We start from the raw sequence: 17,342 nt of genomic DNA, 5'->3' as shown, positions 1-17,342 counted from the left end.
GCTACTGGAATTTGATAAATACCATTCATAAATTAATATAAAAATCTGTTTGACACAGATGAAAGAACTCCACCATCTGTTGTTAGTATTTTATTTGTTTTAAATCTAACTATGGTATAAATATCCTTATGCGGATATACAAGTTTTCCTTGATATGAAAATAATTACTTGGTATATTATGTTCATTTAATTTATATTTTTAATGGCTGTTATGATACATAGAAAACTTTTTATTCTGTTAATTCATGTATTAAATATTTATTGAGCACATACTACAAATAAGATACAGGTTGCAAAGATGAATCTGACATGGATCTTTTTTTTTCCAGACATAGATTTTGATTACAAGGAATTAATCAGTAAAAGATAAAACAGGTACATATAAAACTCTAGTGAAGGAAAAAAGTAATAAATGCGTTATAAAAACAAACAGTGCTATTTAATTTAATGAAATTAATGCTAATTAATTTAATGCTAATTTAATGAAAACATAGATCTCCATTTGCTTGACTGATTAAATATACTAGATATAATTGACTATTTAATGTTAGAAAATTTACTATCCCCCATCCTAAGCATTGATTCCCATTATACAACAAATGGGATATAACAAAAATTGAAATGAATTAGTTGTGAATCTTTAATAATAGATCTAGCAATAATCATGCCAAGAGTAGCTGAGTTCTGCATAAATAATTAAAGTGTTTTTGTATTACATTTTGATACCTTAAAGTAGTGAATAATGTATTTTACTATTCAGTTTTACAACACAGATGACAAGTCCAGGAAGCTAAGTGATTTGAATTTTGTGAGGATTGGAATTAATTGTTATAAGAACAAAATGATTAATAATTTTAAATTATTGACAATTAAAAAGAACCTAAATACACCACCTATTGTCAGTAACATGGTCATTACCCAGGTCAAAAAAAAAAAAAGATTTTGAAAGACAAGAGAGAACTTCTTTCACTAAAGGCAATTAACTCAAATGAACTCAGGGCACAGAGACCACTCTGTGCTAGAAAAGTATATAAAGCTGGAGGGTCTGGGTTCAAATCCCAACTGTGTCAATTGAATAAGCCGACCAGCAGATTGATGAAATCTACCTCCCTACTTCAGAACTTCGTTAGCATTTAACAAAAGAATGTTAGCAGAATTACACTGCAAACATTAATTGTTCTGTAATTAATGTTACTGTTTTGCTGCAATTCATGTAAGTTTCATATGTTTTTCTTGCTTACTGCTGTTTGATTATAGCCATTTTTACAGAAGTAGTAATCACCTACCCTTCTTCAGTTATGAACGTTAATTAGTTTTGGATTTTCAATTTGGAAAATTTGGTTTTCAAATTATATTAGTTCACTAACACTGCAGTGACAAAATACCACCGAGTTGTGGCTTAATCAACAAAAACTTGTTTTCTCTAAATTCTGGAAGCTGGAAGTCTGAAGTCAAAGTCTCGAAAGGATTCATTCCTTCTCAAGGATGTAAGGGAAAAATTTGTACCTGGTGCCTTTGGTTTGTAAATGGTGTCTTCTCCCAGTATCTTGGTCTTCTCTCCTCATGTTTTTGTATTTAAATTTCTTTTTCTCATAAGGTCACACCAAGGTCCTATTGGATTGAGGCCTAGCACAATGACCTCCTTTCAATTTAATTACCTCTTTGAAAACCTGTACCTTTAATGCAGTTACATTCTAAGTACTAGGGGTTAAGTCTTCATGATATAAATTTTGGGGTAAGGAGGATGGGACATAGTTCATTCCATAAAGTGTATTATGATGGTCTGGAATAAATGTATGTATGTAATTTCTCTGCCAATGTTATATTATTAGTAGTAAATGGCATTAGATAACACGTAGAAACTATAATAAAATATGAAGAAAATATACTGGAATGTATATTTTACACTTTATTCTCATTTTAAGTGGAATCATTGCCCCAAATCACAATTTCCTTCATTGCACCAGGGAGGGAAGGCTCAAATAGTAAGCAAATCAGCAGGCATCTTATGCCAGCCTAGGCCCTCTGGAGATGCTATATATTGGCTAGCAGTCTATTTTCTTCCAACCATATGGTTTTCTGCAGATGATTTAGCATGAAAATAACCTTCTTCAGTAAATAGTGGTGCCATGTACAGGAAGCTCGCCCTTCCTTTTTTAACCACTCACAGAGGTATAACCCCCACAGGAAAGGCATCTGTCCTCTAGCAATGGTTCAAAAAATGGAGGTTATAGATTTGACAACTCACTGAAATGTCACAATCATTTTTTAGACAGAAATCTGCGATTCCTCTGCCTTGTAGTTCAGAACTTTAGCAATGAGACAAAAGCTCTCTCTAGAGCTGGAGTTTCTCTTATATAGAATTCTTTCGGCATTTCAATTTTTGATTCTGCTGGTCCATTAAACCAATGCAAAATGATATCATCTACTACTTTTTCCCTCCTTTTCTTTTACTTGTTCTTTATTGTAAGTCACGCAGACTGGTAGGTGATAAATACTGGAAGGGGTTATTCATGATGTTGCAATAAGAAAAGTATACCCATAGTGCTATGCGGTGCTACAACTGTGTCTGGCTTTCTTGCTTAATAACCTTGAGACTGGGAAGAACTTCAATATCTTTCAAACCATTCAATTTGCATTTGTAAAATGAAAGCAGAAAGAGCAAATTATGGCAAGTAACTAATAAAAAGAGACTAAATATCAGAGCCAACGTTAAAAGTAAGTCAGTCCCAGTGGCTTGATTTCTATTTTCTAAGAAAAAGATCTTGATAAATACGTGCCATGTTACTATTCTTTCATTCATTCATTCATTCACTCTCCAAGTGTTTTATGTTAGGCATTGTTCTGCACTCACGGGATACATAACTGAATAAAGCAACAGAAGCCCTTTGACCTCATAGATTTTGCATTTTAGTAGGCGGACATCTGCAATAAGTAATAAATAAGAAAAACTAAATATATTATGTAATAAGGTTAGATGTGCAAAAAGGAAAAAGTAGAGCAACTTAAGGTGAATCAAGATGCCATGTTGGATAAGGCACTGAATTTCCATACAGTTATCAGGTCCCACCATTTTGAAATAGAGTAAACGTTGCCTGACATGAATCCTTTTCTTATCAATTCTTTTTCAGTGTAAGGTATCAGAAGTTTAGCAAAGCACATCTGGTATTGAAGATAATAGCCTATTTATTTGCTCATATGTTTAATAAATGACTTTACTCCTATATTTTTTCTTTTTCCCTAAGAACCCTGATTTTGAACTAGCCTGCTGGTTTCCCATCTTTCTCCCCTAACTTGAAACCTGTACCTCACATTTCACTTTCATATCTTTAGACATGAGAATGTCTTGGATGCTGAAAAAAAATCACTGATTTTTCCTAGGCGACACTCTGCACCTTTTGTTCAATTTTGTCTGGGTGCCATGTGACATAAAAGGCAAAGGAGGTCAAATTTCCAAATAAAAAATTATTAATGGTAATGTGGTATTGAATAACTCCAAGGCTTATACTCTTCTAGGTTAAATTGCTGTTAGCAATGCCTGTGCCACCAATTCAAGCCTTTGTGGCCAGGTTTTAAAAGTAAGTCCCTAAGCTCATGAAATGTTAGCAAAAGGGCAAAATTGTATTTTTAACAAGAAAGGCAAATGAAGATAAAGGAGCACAAAGGCATAGAAAATATACAATGCTTTATGAAGCTGGAAAGACATTATGAGACCTCTTTCAGCTGTCAAAGGGGCCTGCATTGATTTTTGTGTTCATTGTATGTACTCTCAGGGTCTTCTAAATGGAGTCTTATTTATTTGGCTCTCATATAACCTATCTTTCTCCAGGGAAAGTTAATAGTATTTTCCAGTAGGAAAATAGGAGCTTGGTTTAGATTGGAGTAGTTGAGAGCCCATTTCATTTCTGTTTAGATTCAAGAAAATGAAAAGGCTTAGCTTTTTTCAATGTACAGAAGTCAACAGAAATCCAAATCATTACTCTAAATGCCAGTCATCTTTGTTCTCCTGATAGTTTTGTTAGTCAGTATCTGATCTGTCTATTTTTAGCCTCTTCAATCCTAATCCCAGACAACTACTTTTGAGAATGAAAAGGGAATCATGACTTAGTTAAAAATTAGTTCTTTTGTAAAAAAGCACTTAAAAGCTGGCCAAAAATGAAACCCAGACCCTAACCAAAATAATCCATTTAGAAAATTGATGACTCATTCTGTTGTACAAGAATATTCTTATCCTGAAATTCCTTAGCAATAGCTTATTAAAACAAGTCATTTTACTTTCACAACATGATATACTTATTCTAATGGCATTTGTGAATAGGAAATGTAATTGTTTTTCTTTGCTCATTACATTTTCTTTTGTCATTTTATGTTGGCCATTTATTGATGAGTGAGTGGTTTTGTCTTTAAAGCTCTTGTAATGGATAATTTCAAATTCTGGTTTGGTGTAACAGTGTAATTCCAAATATTAGACTCTAGAATCTAATAATGCTTCCACTAAACAGAAAAATAAAAGTCTAAATATGATACAACATGTCAAGTAGCATCTTACAATGTGTTTAACTACACCAAAAAGAGAATAATGGCTGATTTGTTGCTGTCCATCCAACTTTCAAATTGGTAGCATTATACTAACAATTTTGTTTACTAATTCAAGTGATGAATTTAAGAGTTCTATTATACACACACACACACACACACACACTATATGCTGAGCGTGCCAAAAAAATGTATACATATTTTAAGTGCTAGGAGAATGGGGACCAAAGACCACATTCTTGGCAAGGGAAAGCACCCCCAGAAAAGGAAAATTAAAAAGTAAGCTGAGTGAGTCAGAACAAAGAAAAGTCAGCTAGTTTACATTTAAGCTAGCCATTGCTAGCAAGCTTCTTGCCTTTTCTGAAATTCTAGCCTATTGGGGACACAGCTTACAAACACCCTGCTGGGTCTGTGAGGAAAATAATATCCATAGAAGATATCCATAGAAGAGACTGTGGCAAGTCTTAGGAAAGATACATTTCCTGCCCATTAAATAGGCAAAGCAGATACCCTTTGTAGAGATTTGCATTTACCTGGGGCAGAGATCAAGGGAGTAGCTCTAACCCTGAGATATGGGTAGAAGACCTTATATCCCTTATAGCAGAGGAAGATCCTCTGTGGTGGTGATGAGAGGAAAACGCCTTCCTTCCACCGATTCCTCAGAGATTAATGCTGGTGGTGTTTTACTCCACAGAGAACTAGTGGAGTTTAATATCTCCCTAGAAATCTGTGATCACAAGCAGGAGGCTCTCCCAATACAAGGCTCAGATTTTAGATTTCTAAAGGCTACCCCTACGGTTAATAATAACAACAATAGGTGCTGATATGCTCACTCAGAAACTGCTGGCATCCTTCTTCCCTCACTCATCTTACCATCTGGGAAAATGGAGTTCAATAAAATCAGAGTGGGGCAAACACTCTGGGCCATTGCTGGAATCCCACAAACGGGCAATGGACCCATGAGTTTCCACTTTTAATTTTACTCTATTTCTCTTTCTTTACCATCATTTCTAACTCTATATTTCTTCAGTATTTTACTGCCAGTTTCCACAGGTCTTAGCAGACCCTGCTCCTGGGGCAGGACCCCAACATTAAGAAAGGAAAAAACTGTATTAAAATTGTAATAAATACTCAAGTCATGTTTGAATTCTGGGAATCACAAGACATACAAGATATGAGGTACACGACAACAAACACTATGGGTGTATCTTGAGTATTGTAACATATCTATATGCGTACATACTTGGCTGGAGCAGGGCAATTTGAGGGTTTGCTGTGTGGCTTTGAGATCCCCAGAAGTAGTCTGTCGCTATACTCTAAGCCACTTGGGCTAATTCTGAATAAACATCATCAAGTCAAAAGAAAGAATAGACAATGCAGAGATATGGCTCAGAATCCCTTCATTTCACATCCCAGAAATCTGTAAGCCTGCTAATTTTAGGGAGACAGCCTCAATTTCACAGATATACTAAGCCCTGTATCGAGTGTATAACAATTCTAGAATGTCAGAAAAGACATCGTGAGTATAACATCTTGGCCTTTTGAACTTGGTAATTCCTGGACCAAGGGCAAAATCTCAAGAAAAGGAGAGTAAACTATGTAGCTTGGAAGAAGTAATAAGCAATGTTGAATAACTGAAGACTGAAAAATAAGCCTACCTTTTCCTGAATGGCAGGAACTTCTGTAGCCTCTTTCTTTGAAACTATCAGTAGCATCCAAATGGCTGGACCAATAAAAGGTGCCTTCTTCCTTTCTTAAATTTTAAGCACTGTATGAAACTTTATGTTATAGGAAGGATGATTATACTTATGTTTTGCAGAAACAATCCAGGAAGAAGAAAAGAGAAGTACACCTAGAATGTGTAAAGTGTTTTTATGTTACCTAATTTTATTCTTGTACCAGCTCCATGAGTTAAGTACTATTTCCTCCAGCTTGAGAAATGAGAAAACTGATGCTCACAGCTCCTGAGACTTGACTGTGACATGCTTAAGAAGTGGTGCAATTAGAGCATAAACCTGGTTACAAAACTTATATTCCTTCCACTCTCATATGCTGGTACTGTGCTCAGAACTGTATTTAGAGTAAGTTATGTATGTGTCTTACAGCAAGTGTGACAGAGATAACATTATCATATTACTATATTCTTACCTGAATTTTACAGAATAGGAAGGAATTTCAGAAATGCTTAGAGCAGTGGTTCCTCACACTCAACTGACCATTAGAATCATATGGCACATTTAAGAAAATACTAACTTAAGGGATTCATGCTCAGATATTGTTGTTTAATCAGCCTAGACCAGTAGTTCTCAACCTTCCTAATGCTGTGCTCCTTTAATACAGTTCCTGTGGGTCATGTTTGAGAACTGCAGCCCTAGACTGAAGCTTGGGGATTTGTAGTTTTCCGGAAGTTCCTCAGATAGTTCTACTCTGCTATGAGTGTTCGGAAACAATGATTAGTGGATACTTTTAAGATACTGAAGAGCAGGAGAGAAATTGGATATCCACAGGCAGAAAATGAATCTTAAGTTTCATACCATATATAAGATTAATTCAAAATGGATCATGATAAAAAGAAAAAAAAATCCACATTCTTTCCTGACTAAAGAAATTAAAAACACAAGTGGTCTGTGGACTTAAATGTAAAAGACAAAACTCCAACTTTGTGGGAAAAAATACTTTTCAGAAGATCTTCAGGATATGGGTTTAGAAAATAGTTGTTAGAGGCAATATCAAAAACACAATCAGGGCTGGGTGTAGTGGCTCACACCTGTAAACATAGCACTCTGGGAGACAAGGTGGGTGGATTGCTTGAGCTCAGGAGTTTCAGACAAGGCTGAACAAGAGTGAGACCCCTTCTTTACTAAAAATAAAAAACTAGCCAGGCATTGTGGTGGGCACCTCCCAGCTACTCAGGAGGCTGAGGAAAGAGGATCGCTTGAGCCTGAGAGTTTGAGGTTGCTGTGAGCTATGATCCCATAGCACTTTAGAGAGGGCAACAAAGTTAGACTCCTTCCCCAAAAGAAAATAAAATCAGAAAATTAAAAATTGGTAAATTCAACTTTGTCAAAATTAAAAATTAATGCTCCAGGAAGATACCTGTTAAGAGGATCAGAATCCAAGTTACAAACTAGCAGAAAAATATTGGCAAAACAAATACCTGACAAATAAATAGTATCTAGAATATATTAAGAAGTATCGACATTGGAAAAAATAAGCAAACCAATTTGAAAATCAGCAATGAGAAATTTTAAACTGAAGATAAAAAGCCATTTCAGCAAAGTAGATATACAGATGGCAAGTAAGAACATGACACAATGTTCAATATTATTAATCATTAAAGAAATAAAACCAAATGATACATCACTACACACCTGTTGGAATTTCATATAAGTATATATTTACACACATGCACACTATATATATAATATATATTTATATGTAAAATATATTCAAGTAAATAATGCCTAATGCTGGTGGAACTATGGAGAAAATGAATCACTAATCCATTGCTGGTGGGAACGGAAGATGGTACAGCAACACTGGAAAACCATTTGTCAATGTATTTAAAAAAATGACTATGCTCAGTACTATACAACCCAGTAATCTTGCTCCTGGGCATTCGTTCTGGAGAAATGAAAACTATGTTCACTAAAACTGCTACTAAATGTTTATAGTTCCTTTGTTTGTAATAACCACAAACCAGCAACACTTTAGATGTCCTTCAAGGGTGAATGGGTTTGCAATCTGTGTTCATTTAGAAACATGAAATAAACTATAGTGATATGAACAACCTGAAAAAAATCCCCAGAGAATCATGCCGAATGAAAAAAATGCAATCTATAAAGGTTTAAATCCTATACATTTCCATTTATATAACATTCTTGAAATGACAAAAGTTATAGAAATGTAGAACATAACATTTATTATCAAGGATTAAATAGGCAAAGGGGGAGGAAGGAAAATGAATTTGGCTACAGAAAGGCAATATAAGTATCCTTATAGTGATGAAATTTTTTTTTTTTTTTTGTATTTGTGCCAAAGTCAATGTCCTGGTTGATGCATTATACTATAATTTTGCAAAATGTTTCCATTAGGGAAATTTCCCTGTAGTACTTCTTATAACTGTATAAGAATCAAGATTCCTCTCAAAATATAAAGTTTAATTTAACCGTATTTATAATTAGTATCTCACTTTTTTGTGTGGGTTAGAGGTCCAGGCATAGCCTAGCTGGGATCTCTGCAAGACTGAAATTCAATTGTCAAGTAGGGATGTGTTCTTATCTAAAAGCTTAACTAGGGATAGTCAAAGAGAGATTTGAGGATCCTAAGTATGGGTGTCAAAGATGAAGGGAGGGGCCATGACCCCAGGAATGCAGGTGATTTTGAAAAGATGAAAAATGATTCTCTCCTGAGCCTCTAGAAGGAACAGTCTTGCTGACACCTGATTTTAGGATTTCTGACCTCTAGAATTATCAGACAAATTAGCATTGTTTAAAAAATTAACTAGATCTGCTTTCGAGTCACGCTGCTATTGGCAACATTCACTTTTTGAGAATTGTCAGACTGAGGGCTTTAACAGCTTACTGGCTGTCCATCAGAGCCACCCTCCATTGCCTGCCATGCAGACTTCCCTAGCAGGGCTACTCACTTTATCACGGTCAGCAAGGTAGAGAGTCTCTTAGCCCGACAGATGTTCTAATCTTATATAATATGATCATGAAAGTGACAGTCCATCGTCTTTTCTGTGTTGTTAGTTTCCAGCAAGTCACGGTCTCTTTATACACAATGGAATGGGATTACAAAGACCATGAATACCAGGAGACAGGGATAACTGGGACTACTCCTGTCACGGTGGCTCTGGAAAATTTGTTTATACACATTTCTTTCAAAGGCTTTTTATTTAATCACCATTTAATGATGTTTTGATTTAATTGAGTTTTGATTTAATCAGAAATGTGTTGACTGCTTTCTTAAATACTTGGCAGTTGTACCATATGATTTAAACTATTAGCTAAGTTCTGCATTCATAGTAGATCTTGGATATAGAGGATGTAACTACAACATATTTATCATAGGAAATGAGATGTGTTCCAGCAGATTGGGAAATATTACATTTTAGTTACGGTAGACATTTTTAGACTATATGGTCATTTTTTAGACCTCTAGAAAACTTGTCATGTCTTGAGATGTTAAATTAACAGTATTATTATCTGGGAATAGTGTGTGTTTTAAAAGAAACATTTTCTATTGTATCTTACCTGTATTACAAAAATTATCTTTCTAGAAAACTTCCTAGCTGCCTTGAACATTTTAGAAATCCTTTCAAATAAAAAATGTGTTCCACATGACGTTTTTCAAAGTGAATGCATTTAAGTTCCCTATGACCTAGTAAACACATTCAAGGTATAATTAATCAAATTCATAGTAAATTTTAGATTTTTGAAAGAATCATATTTTCACCTGTCTTTATATATTAAAAATTGAAATATTCTCTTTTTGGGAATTAAGGTAGAACACTTTCTTTTCTGTGTACCTCTATTGTGCTCCAAGGTTTCTTAAATATTCCTTACAGCACCTCTGAGAATAATCTTCAAGTGTTTCTTAAGGCCCAAATAATGTAGATCACCTGGAAACAATCACTATTGTTTGAATAATATTGAATATTGATGATGAATGCCAGCAGTCATCATCGTCATAACGGGAATCGTTTCCAATAATACTTGCTATCCAGATAGCTCTAATAGCTGTAACAACAGTATACACATATATATGAGGTCAGTAATCAACAACTCCCTTTACCTTCCTCTCTTCAAAGAAGAAAGATTCCCTTTCTTTTAGATATTTGGAGAAAAAGATATTTTGTCTGAGGTCTCTTTAAAATCATTCCCCTCATGGCCCCTACTGCTCCATATTGCTAGATGTGTTGTGCACTGTGTGTCCTGAGCTGAACACTGGCTCCTTCTGCACCAGCCCCCATGACACCAATAAAATGCCAACCACCTTCTACTAAAATTTTAGAATTTTTAATATTTAGGATTAAAAATTTTGTAATAGAGAGGTTTAAAATCACAATATTGAAAGGAGAAATACTTGTAAGTATTCCTACAATCAAGGGTCTTAAAAATTTATTTGCTTTCTTAGTGTTGGAGGACATATCACTGAACTTTGATTTTTGTCATGATTGCTGAGCCTTCTCTACTCACAGAACTGTGTTTATCTCCCCCAAACCTCCTCGTATTCCAGCGACCTGAAGGAAATTTCTGGATGTATTTCTATATTATTCAGAACACTCTGATATCCTCCTCGACTACATTCAGAGAGACCTTAGCTTTTATAATTCAAAAAGTACCTATCTAGGTGCTTTTCTAGGTAAGAGTAATTTTTGCCTAAAATTAATTTGGATATTCTTCTGTGACATCAAACTCAAACTTCTGGTATGTGGAAAGGGTAAAGGTTTTCTTTCACCATCATAATAATAACCACTACTATTCTCTGAGACATAAAATACCCATAGTTATCATTTGCCGAGGCTAAAGAACAGATGTATTTCACATGTTCCAGATTTTAAGTCATTTAATCCTCAAAAAAACTCCATTATGATTCCATTTTACAGCATAGTGGTTATGAGAAGAGGCTATATTCTTTAAAAGCACATACGCAACATCCCTACCAGATGATAACCTATTTTCCCCAGGCTTCACTATTAAGAGACTCCTATTTAGGAAATTTTATCTATTTTTCTGGTGAGTAGGACAGCCAGGATTTTAAATCTAGGTTTCTCTGATTTCAGAACCCATTGGTTTCATAACCTATAACTATAATCAAAATAACTTCACTGTATACAAACCTGAATTCTTTTGATGATTTTATGATATTATCTGTTGTGAAAAGTAGAATAATATCTTCAACCCCAGAATTTCTATACCATCCTAGTCCCAGGAACCTGTGATTAGGTTATATGGCAAACAAGAATTAAGATTATTAGACTAAATTAAGGTTGCTAATCAACTGACCTTAAAATAGGGAAATTATTCTTGATTATTTGGTGGACCCAGTGTAATTATAAGTGCTTTTAAATGTGGAAGAGAGAAAGAGGAATTAATGTCAAAATGATTCTATATGAAAAAGACTTGACTTGTCATTACTGGCTTTAAAAATGGAAGGAGGACATGAACCCAGGAATGTAAGTAGCCTGAAGGTTAAAGACCAGGGAATGCAATATCTCCTAGAGTCCTCCATTTATCCCAAAATGATCCATTCATGCATTTCTGGCCCCCACAATTATAATAATTTTTATTTCCCCAAGCCAATTAATTTTTTTCTAATTTATTGTAACAGCAATTAGAAATAAACCTACCCTCCATGGCTTTTAATTTTCTCTTATTCCAGTATTTCCAAATTAGAAAGTATTATGCTTAATTGAAAAGAATAAATCCCTCTTTGACAGATGGCTTTGATGCCACCATTCTCTCTGTTTCACAATTTTCCCAAACCTTGCATTTTTATTTATTCTTGACTCTCAGACAGTTCAATGCCCATTTTATGTTGAATTTTATTTACTCTAATTTTTCTCTGAAATTTAGGATTCCAAACTTTGTATAGACAAGGAAATAGAAGGTATGGCAATAGCGTTTTTTTGGACAGTGTGAAGACTGAGAGAGAAGAGACATAAAAACTGCATGGAAGTTTCTTTTATGTTATAGTTGTCCAGACAAAGAAGAGGTAGGTGAAGGGTAGTTAAGGTAGCCAGGAGCAACAGTGGCCCAATACACAAAATCCTCTAGGTGCAAGGTCATTGGCACAGGTGATGTAAGCAAGGTACGAGTGAGAGATGAGATTGGAAAGGGCCAGAAACTAGATTGTCAAGGGGTCTCCATGTCTCGCCAGGAAACTTGGATTTTATCTTAAAGGCTAAGTGGAACTGTGAAGGATATTTAACGTGAGAGGAGCATGATCATGAGTTTGGAAATGAATGAACTTACGTAGCAAGCCTAGAGGCAGGGAAGTGAATTAAGAGTGTTTTTTAAAAAATATAAAATAGAAAGGATAATGGTAGCTAGAACATATGTGGTGACCCTAGGAGTAGGAAGGATTAGAATGATTTGGAAGATATCAAGAAAATAGAATCAAGTATCCAATGTACTCAGCTCTACTATGAAACTCATTTGTGGCTTTCATATGAAAACTATAACCCAGTTATAACCTAAGAATAGGAGGAAGGGGAAAAGGGAGGCGGGGGAGGGGAGAGGATGGGTGGAGGGAGGGTGATTGGTGGGATTACACCTGCGGTGAATCTTACAAGGGTTCATGTGAAACTTAGTTGTCTTAATACAGTAACTAAGAAAATGCCAGGAAGGCTATGTTAACCAGTGTGATGAAAATGTGTCAAACTGTTTATAAAACCAGTGTATAGTGCCCCATGATCGCATTAATGTACACAGCTATGATTTAATATTAATAAAAAAAAGAAAGAAAATAGAATTGACAGTATGTGTTGACTAATTAAATGTGGGCTGTGACACAATAAAAGAAATTGTTGCTGGCTTAGACAAGATGCGTGGTACCTATGCTCCCCAGTCTGGGGAACAGCAGATTTGAGACAAAATATGTGATTCTAGGTTTTGATTGGGTCTCAGTGACTCTGAATCACTGTGTTGAAAATTTGAGCCACTGTTGCATTCTCTTGGGTCTCTGTTCTAGGCTCTGGTTGACCAACTCTTCAGTGGTCTGGAAGGCCAACTTTCTGCAAGTTGATAAATGATCTAAAGTCTTCCTTTGGCTTGTGTTCTCCTGTTTCTGCCAAGTAATCTGTGATCATGTTCGGATCTCTTTCATTAGTTCAAGTCCACTTACATCAGTGGTTCTCAACCTTCCTAATGCCGTGAGCCATTAATACAGTTCCTGTGGGTCATGGCCCACAGGTTGAGAACCACTCACTTATATGATTTGTTAGAACATTAACAAAACAAATAAACATTGGAATATTATGGAGACCTAGTGGGATACCACATGGAGAGAAAATATTTTTAAAATAAGTAATGGCACAAATTAAGGTTTAGGACATAATAGAAGATACGGCTGAAGCTAATGAAGGATGACATCACAAAGCCTGATAAGAGATCAATGTGACATTTAGGACAACTGGTGAAAAGCTTTCATGGACTGCTTTAATACTGTAGTTATACCACAATGAAAATCTGTGAAGAATTTGATAATCTCAGATCAATGACAAGAAGTCATTGTACAAGAAGAACTTGTACAAGAAGAACTCAATAAATATTGGCTGAATTCATTACTAAATTAATATTTTGTTTTATTATGATAATTTTATAAAGCAAAATATTATTCATTTATGTGACTGCTATAATTATTTGAAAAAGATATATCTCCTATATATTTCTTGAATATTTTCTAAAAAGTAAGACTATGTGCTATTTCGCTAACTAACCAAAGTATTCAAAAAGGCACCTTAGTAAGTGATGATTGTTTCATTTATTCTACATATATAGCATGTAATTTTTGCATAGTTTAAGAATATTCTGTAATAAATGGGAGCATATACTTAAGCCAACATAATCTTAATTGGGGTTCTGAACCTTCGAAAATCTGCCGCTACAAACAGTCCTTGGAATAATGACTTCCTGGAAGGGAAAAAAATAGATATTTTAAAAGCCTAGGAGAGCCTGTCTAGCATGTTAGTCTCTGCTCTGCAGAGCAAATCCCTTGAATGCCTTAAAAAAGATTGATTTTTGATGTAAAGGCACATTTAATCATAGCTTTGAATGTTTGAAAAGTGTCTGCGAGGGTTTGCCTCTCAGTGGATTGGAAATCTATTAGTATATAGCCAAGAGGTCACTGAATCGCAGAAATAAGACTTTAAGTGTTCTGATGCAAAATTGAATGGGACTTACTAAAGTCTTACATTTCTAAAAGCATAGCACTGATGCTCCTAATAACCCTAACAAAATACATCCTTGCGAGCACATGCTACTGTCCTGCTTCCTACATAATTCTATTAAAAAGTTAGCCAAGCCGGGCGCGGTGGCTCACGCCTGTAATCCCAGCACTGTGGGAGGCTGAGGAGGGAGAATCGCTTGAGCTCAGGAGTTCCAGACTCACCTGAGCGACAGGGAGACCCCGACTCATGAAAAAAAAAATGGAAAAACCCAGCCGGGCGCCGTGGCGAGCGCCTGTAATCCCAGCGGCTTCCGGAGGCTGAGGCGGCGGGTGCCCGCAGCCCGAGTCTGAGGTTGTGGTGAGCTACCACGCCCACTGCACTCTGCTCAGGGGCATAGGGTGGGACCCTGTCTCAACAACAACAACAACAAAAGTTAGCCAACCTTGCAGACCTTTCAACAAATCTGGTGCATTTATAAAAACATTGCCATCTTGAAAACATTTTAGTGTCATTGGCTATGATATTCCATAATTCTAGATTCTCTCGAATCCATCATAAAATGTAAAGTATTGTCTATCACTTAAGTTGCATTTCCTTATATTTATAGTATATGAATAAGCAGTTTCATAATGATATTCTACAAGTCCACACGGCAGAGTTGATTTCTTTTGTATTCGCTCTCTTGTTGTCTGCTACTGCTAATTTCTAAGTGTTCTCTTTCTTTTTTACTTGTTTCATTTGCATCAATTTTCCACTCTACCACCACAGTGAACTCTTTAAAATGCAAACCACATTATGTCACCTATTGCTTCCAATCATTAGGAAGAAATCCACCCCAACAGAAGCTCTGAGGTAACGATGGCAAATTCCTTGGACAAGTAGGCAGTGTGTGTGAACCCTTCCACCATACTGGCCTCCGAACTGGACCCCAGCACAGGAGATAGGGTTCAGCCATCCAGTAGAGATAGCAATCAGTGATGACAATTTCTAAGGTACATTTTTTTATAGAGTCCAGTTCAAGCTGATTAGTTTTATAAACTCATTCAATAATTAAGATGTTGTCCATTCTGTTGCTTTTAGATGTCATGTGCAAATAAATAGATGTATTTATTTATAATTTTTATTCAAATTCAAAGAGCTATGTTTCCTAGTAGTAATGTATTTTACAAAGGATTGTTAAAGATAGAAAAGAAGAGAGAAGCCATATATGAGAAAGAAGAGATCATTTCACCTACCTTTTTGTCAATATAGCACGCCTTCTTCCTAGTTCTTTTAATTAATTAATTTATTTATTTTTTAGATAGAGCCTCAAGCTGTCGCCCTGCATAGAGTGCCGTGGCATCAAAGCTCACAGCAACCTCGAACCCCCGGGCTCAGGCGATTCTCCTGCCTCTGCCTCCCAAGTAGCTGGGACTACAGGCGCCCACCACAATGCCCAGATATTTTTTTGGTTGCAGCTGTCATTGTTGTTTGGTGGATCCAGGCTGGATTCAAACCCGCCAACTAAGGTGTATGTGGCTGGCACCTTAGCTGCTTGAGCCACAGGTGCCATCTTCCTAGTTCTTTAAACCTGAACATTAATATAAGTGATACAAGACATACTTTTTCTCATTTTCTCTAATTTTTATCTCCAGAACTGGCATGTCTTTGTACTTGAACCATTCCTGTTTACTTCTATGTTTCTCTGTGCTAACTCCTTCCTTTCAAAACTTTAGGTCTGCATTCTTCCATGAATGTGTGAATAACATGTAATTACTCTCCACAAATACTGTATCTTTTGAATTTACCTCTTCTCAAAGTCACTAAAACTTACAAAATCAGAAAAGGAGTTTAATATTCTCAAATTGGAACCTAGGGTCCTGTCTTTAATGAACTTTATGCACTCGACCTAGCTGCCAAAGAAGTTTCAATTTTTTTTCACTGATTTCAATTTCTAGGATTTTTTTTTTCTCTCTCCTATAGTTTGGCTTCATACCTGAGACTGCTAATTCGTCTCCCAATCATTCAGACTTTCATTATTCAGTCTTTTATTTCTTTCTTTTTAATGAAGAACCTCATTATACGTATGAGAACATGGCTGACTAGCCAAAGACTCATGTTTCAACCTTCCTTGCACTTCTCCCTTTTGTGTTAAGAAGCATCTGTCTCGTCAGTGCTGTCATGCACACCTGCAACCAGGATTTGTCATCATCACTTCCTCTTAGCCTTGTCTGAGTGACTGATCCTCTCTTTCTTCGCAGGCCATCCTTCTGCATCCTTTGCCTATAATAATAATTTTTTGTCTCTTAATTCTAAATACAGTTCTTATTCCTAATTACTTTCAAATTATTTTCTTCTATCTCCTTTCTTGAGTGACCAAACATTTTGTAAGAAGAGCTAGGACTTGCTTCTCCTTTCTCTCTCACTGTTCCCTAGAATCATGTATCTGGCCTCTTTCTCAGCATTCTTTGTTAAAATTCACAGATGATTCCCTAATCACAAAAAGCTAAAGTCTGCCAGGCTTCATCTGCCTTGTTCATTTTTTAAAATATGAGCTTAATTTCTTCATCAATGAAGTAATATCTCCTAACAATAAAATTTTGGAACATGCAAATTATTATATGTCTACTATTGAATGAAGCATTAAAGTGACTCATGACATTGAAGATGTCCACTGATGAAGTTATGATGAATTGTTAAGGTTTTCTTTCTAATCTGTCAGATTATTCCTTTAAAAAATGTTTCCATAGTTATAAAAAAAGTTTTTAGTCTAAAAATATGTAAATTTAATCTTATCCATTGTATTTGAAAACACTATTTTATTTGATATAAAAATACTAATGATTATTAAATCTGACAATGATATGGAGGATTCATCAATTACATTTGAGTTCCTACAGTTATTATTTTATATACTCTGATGTTATAT

The sequence above is a fragment of the Nycticebus coucang genome, chromosome 3 (assembly GCF_027406575.1).
Source record: "Nycticebus coucang isolate mNycCou1 chromosome 3, mNycCou1.pri, whole genome shotgun sequence".
Taxonomy (NCBI): domain Eukaryota; kingdom Metazoa; phylum Chordata; class Mammalia; order Primates; family Lorisidae; genus Nycticebus; species Nycticebus coucang.
The sequence above is the reverse complement of the archived record's forward strand: the minus strand, read 5'-3'. Positions refer to the sequence as shown.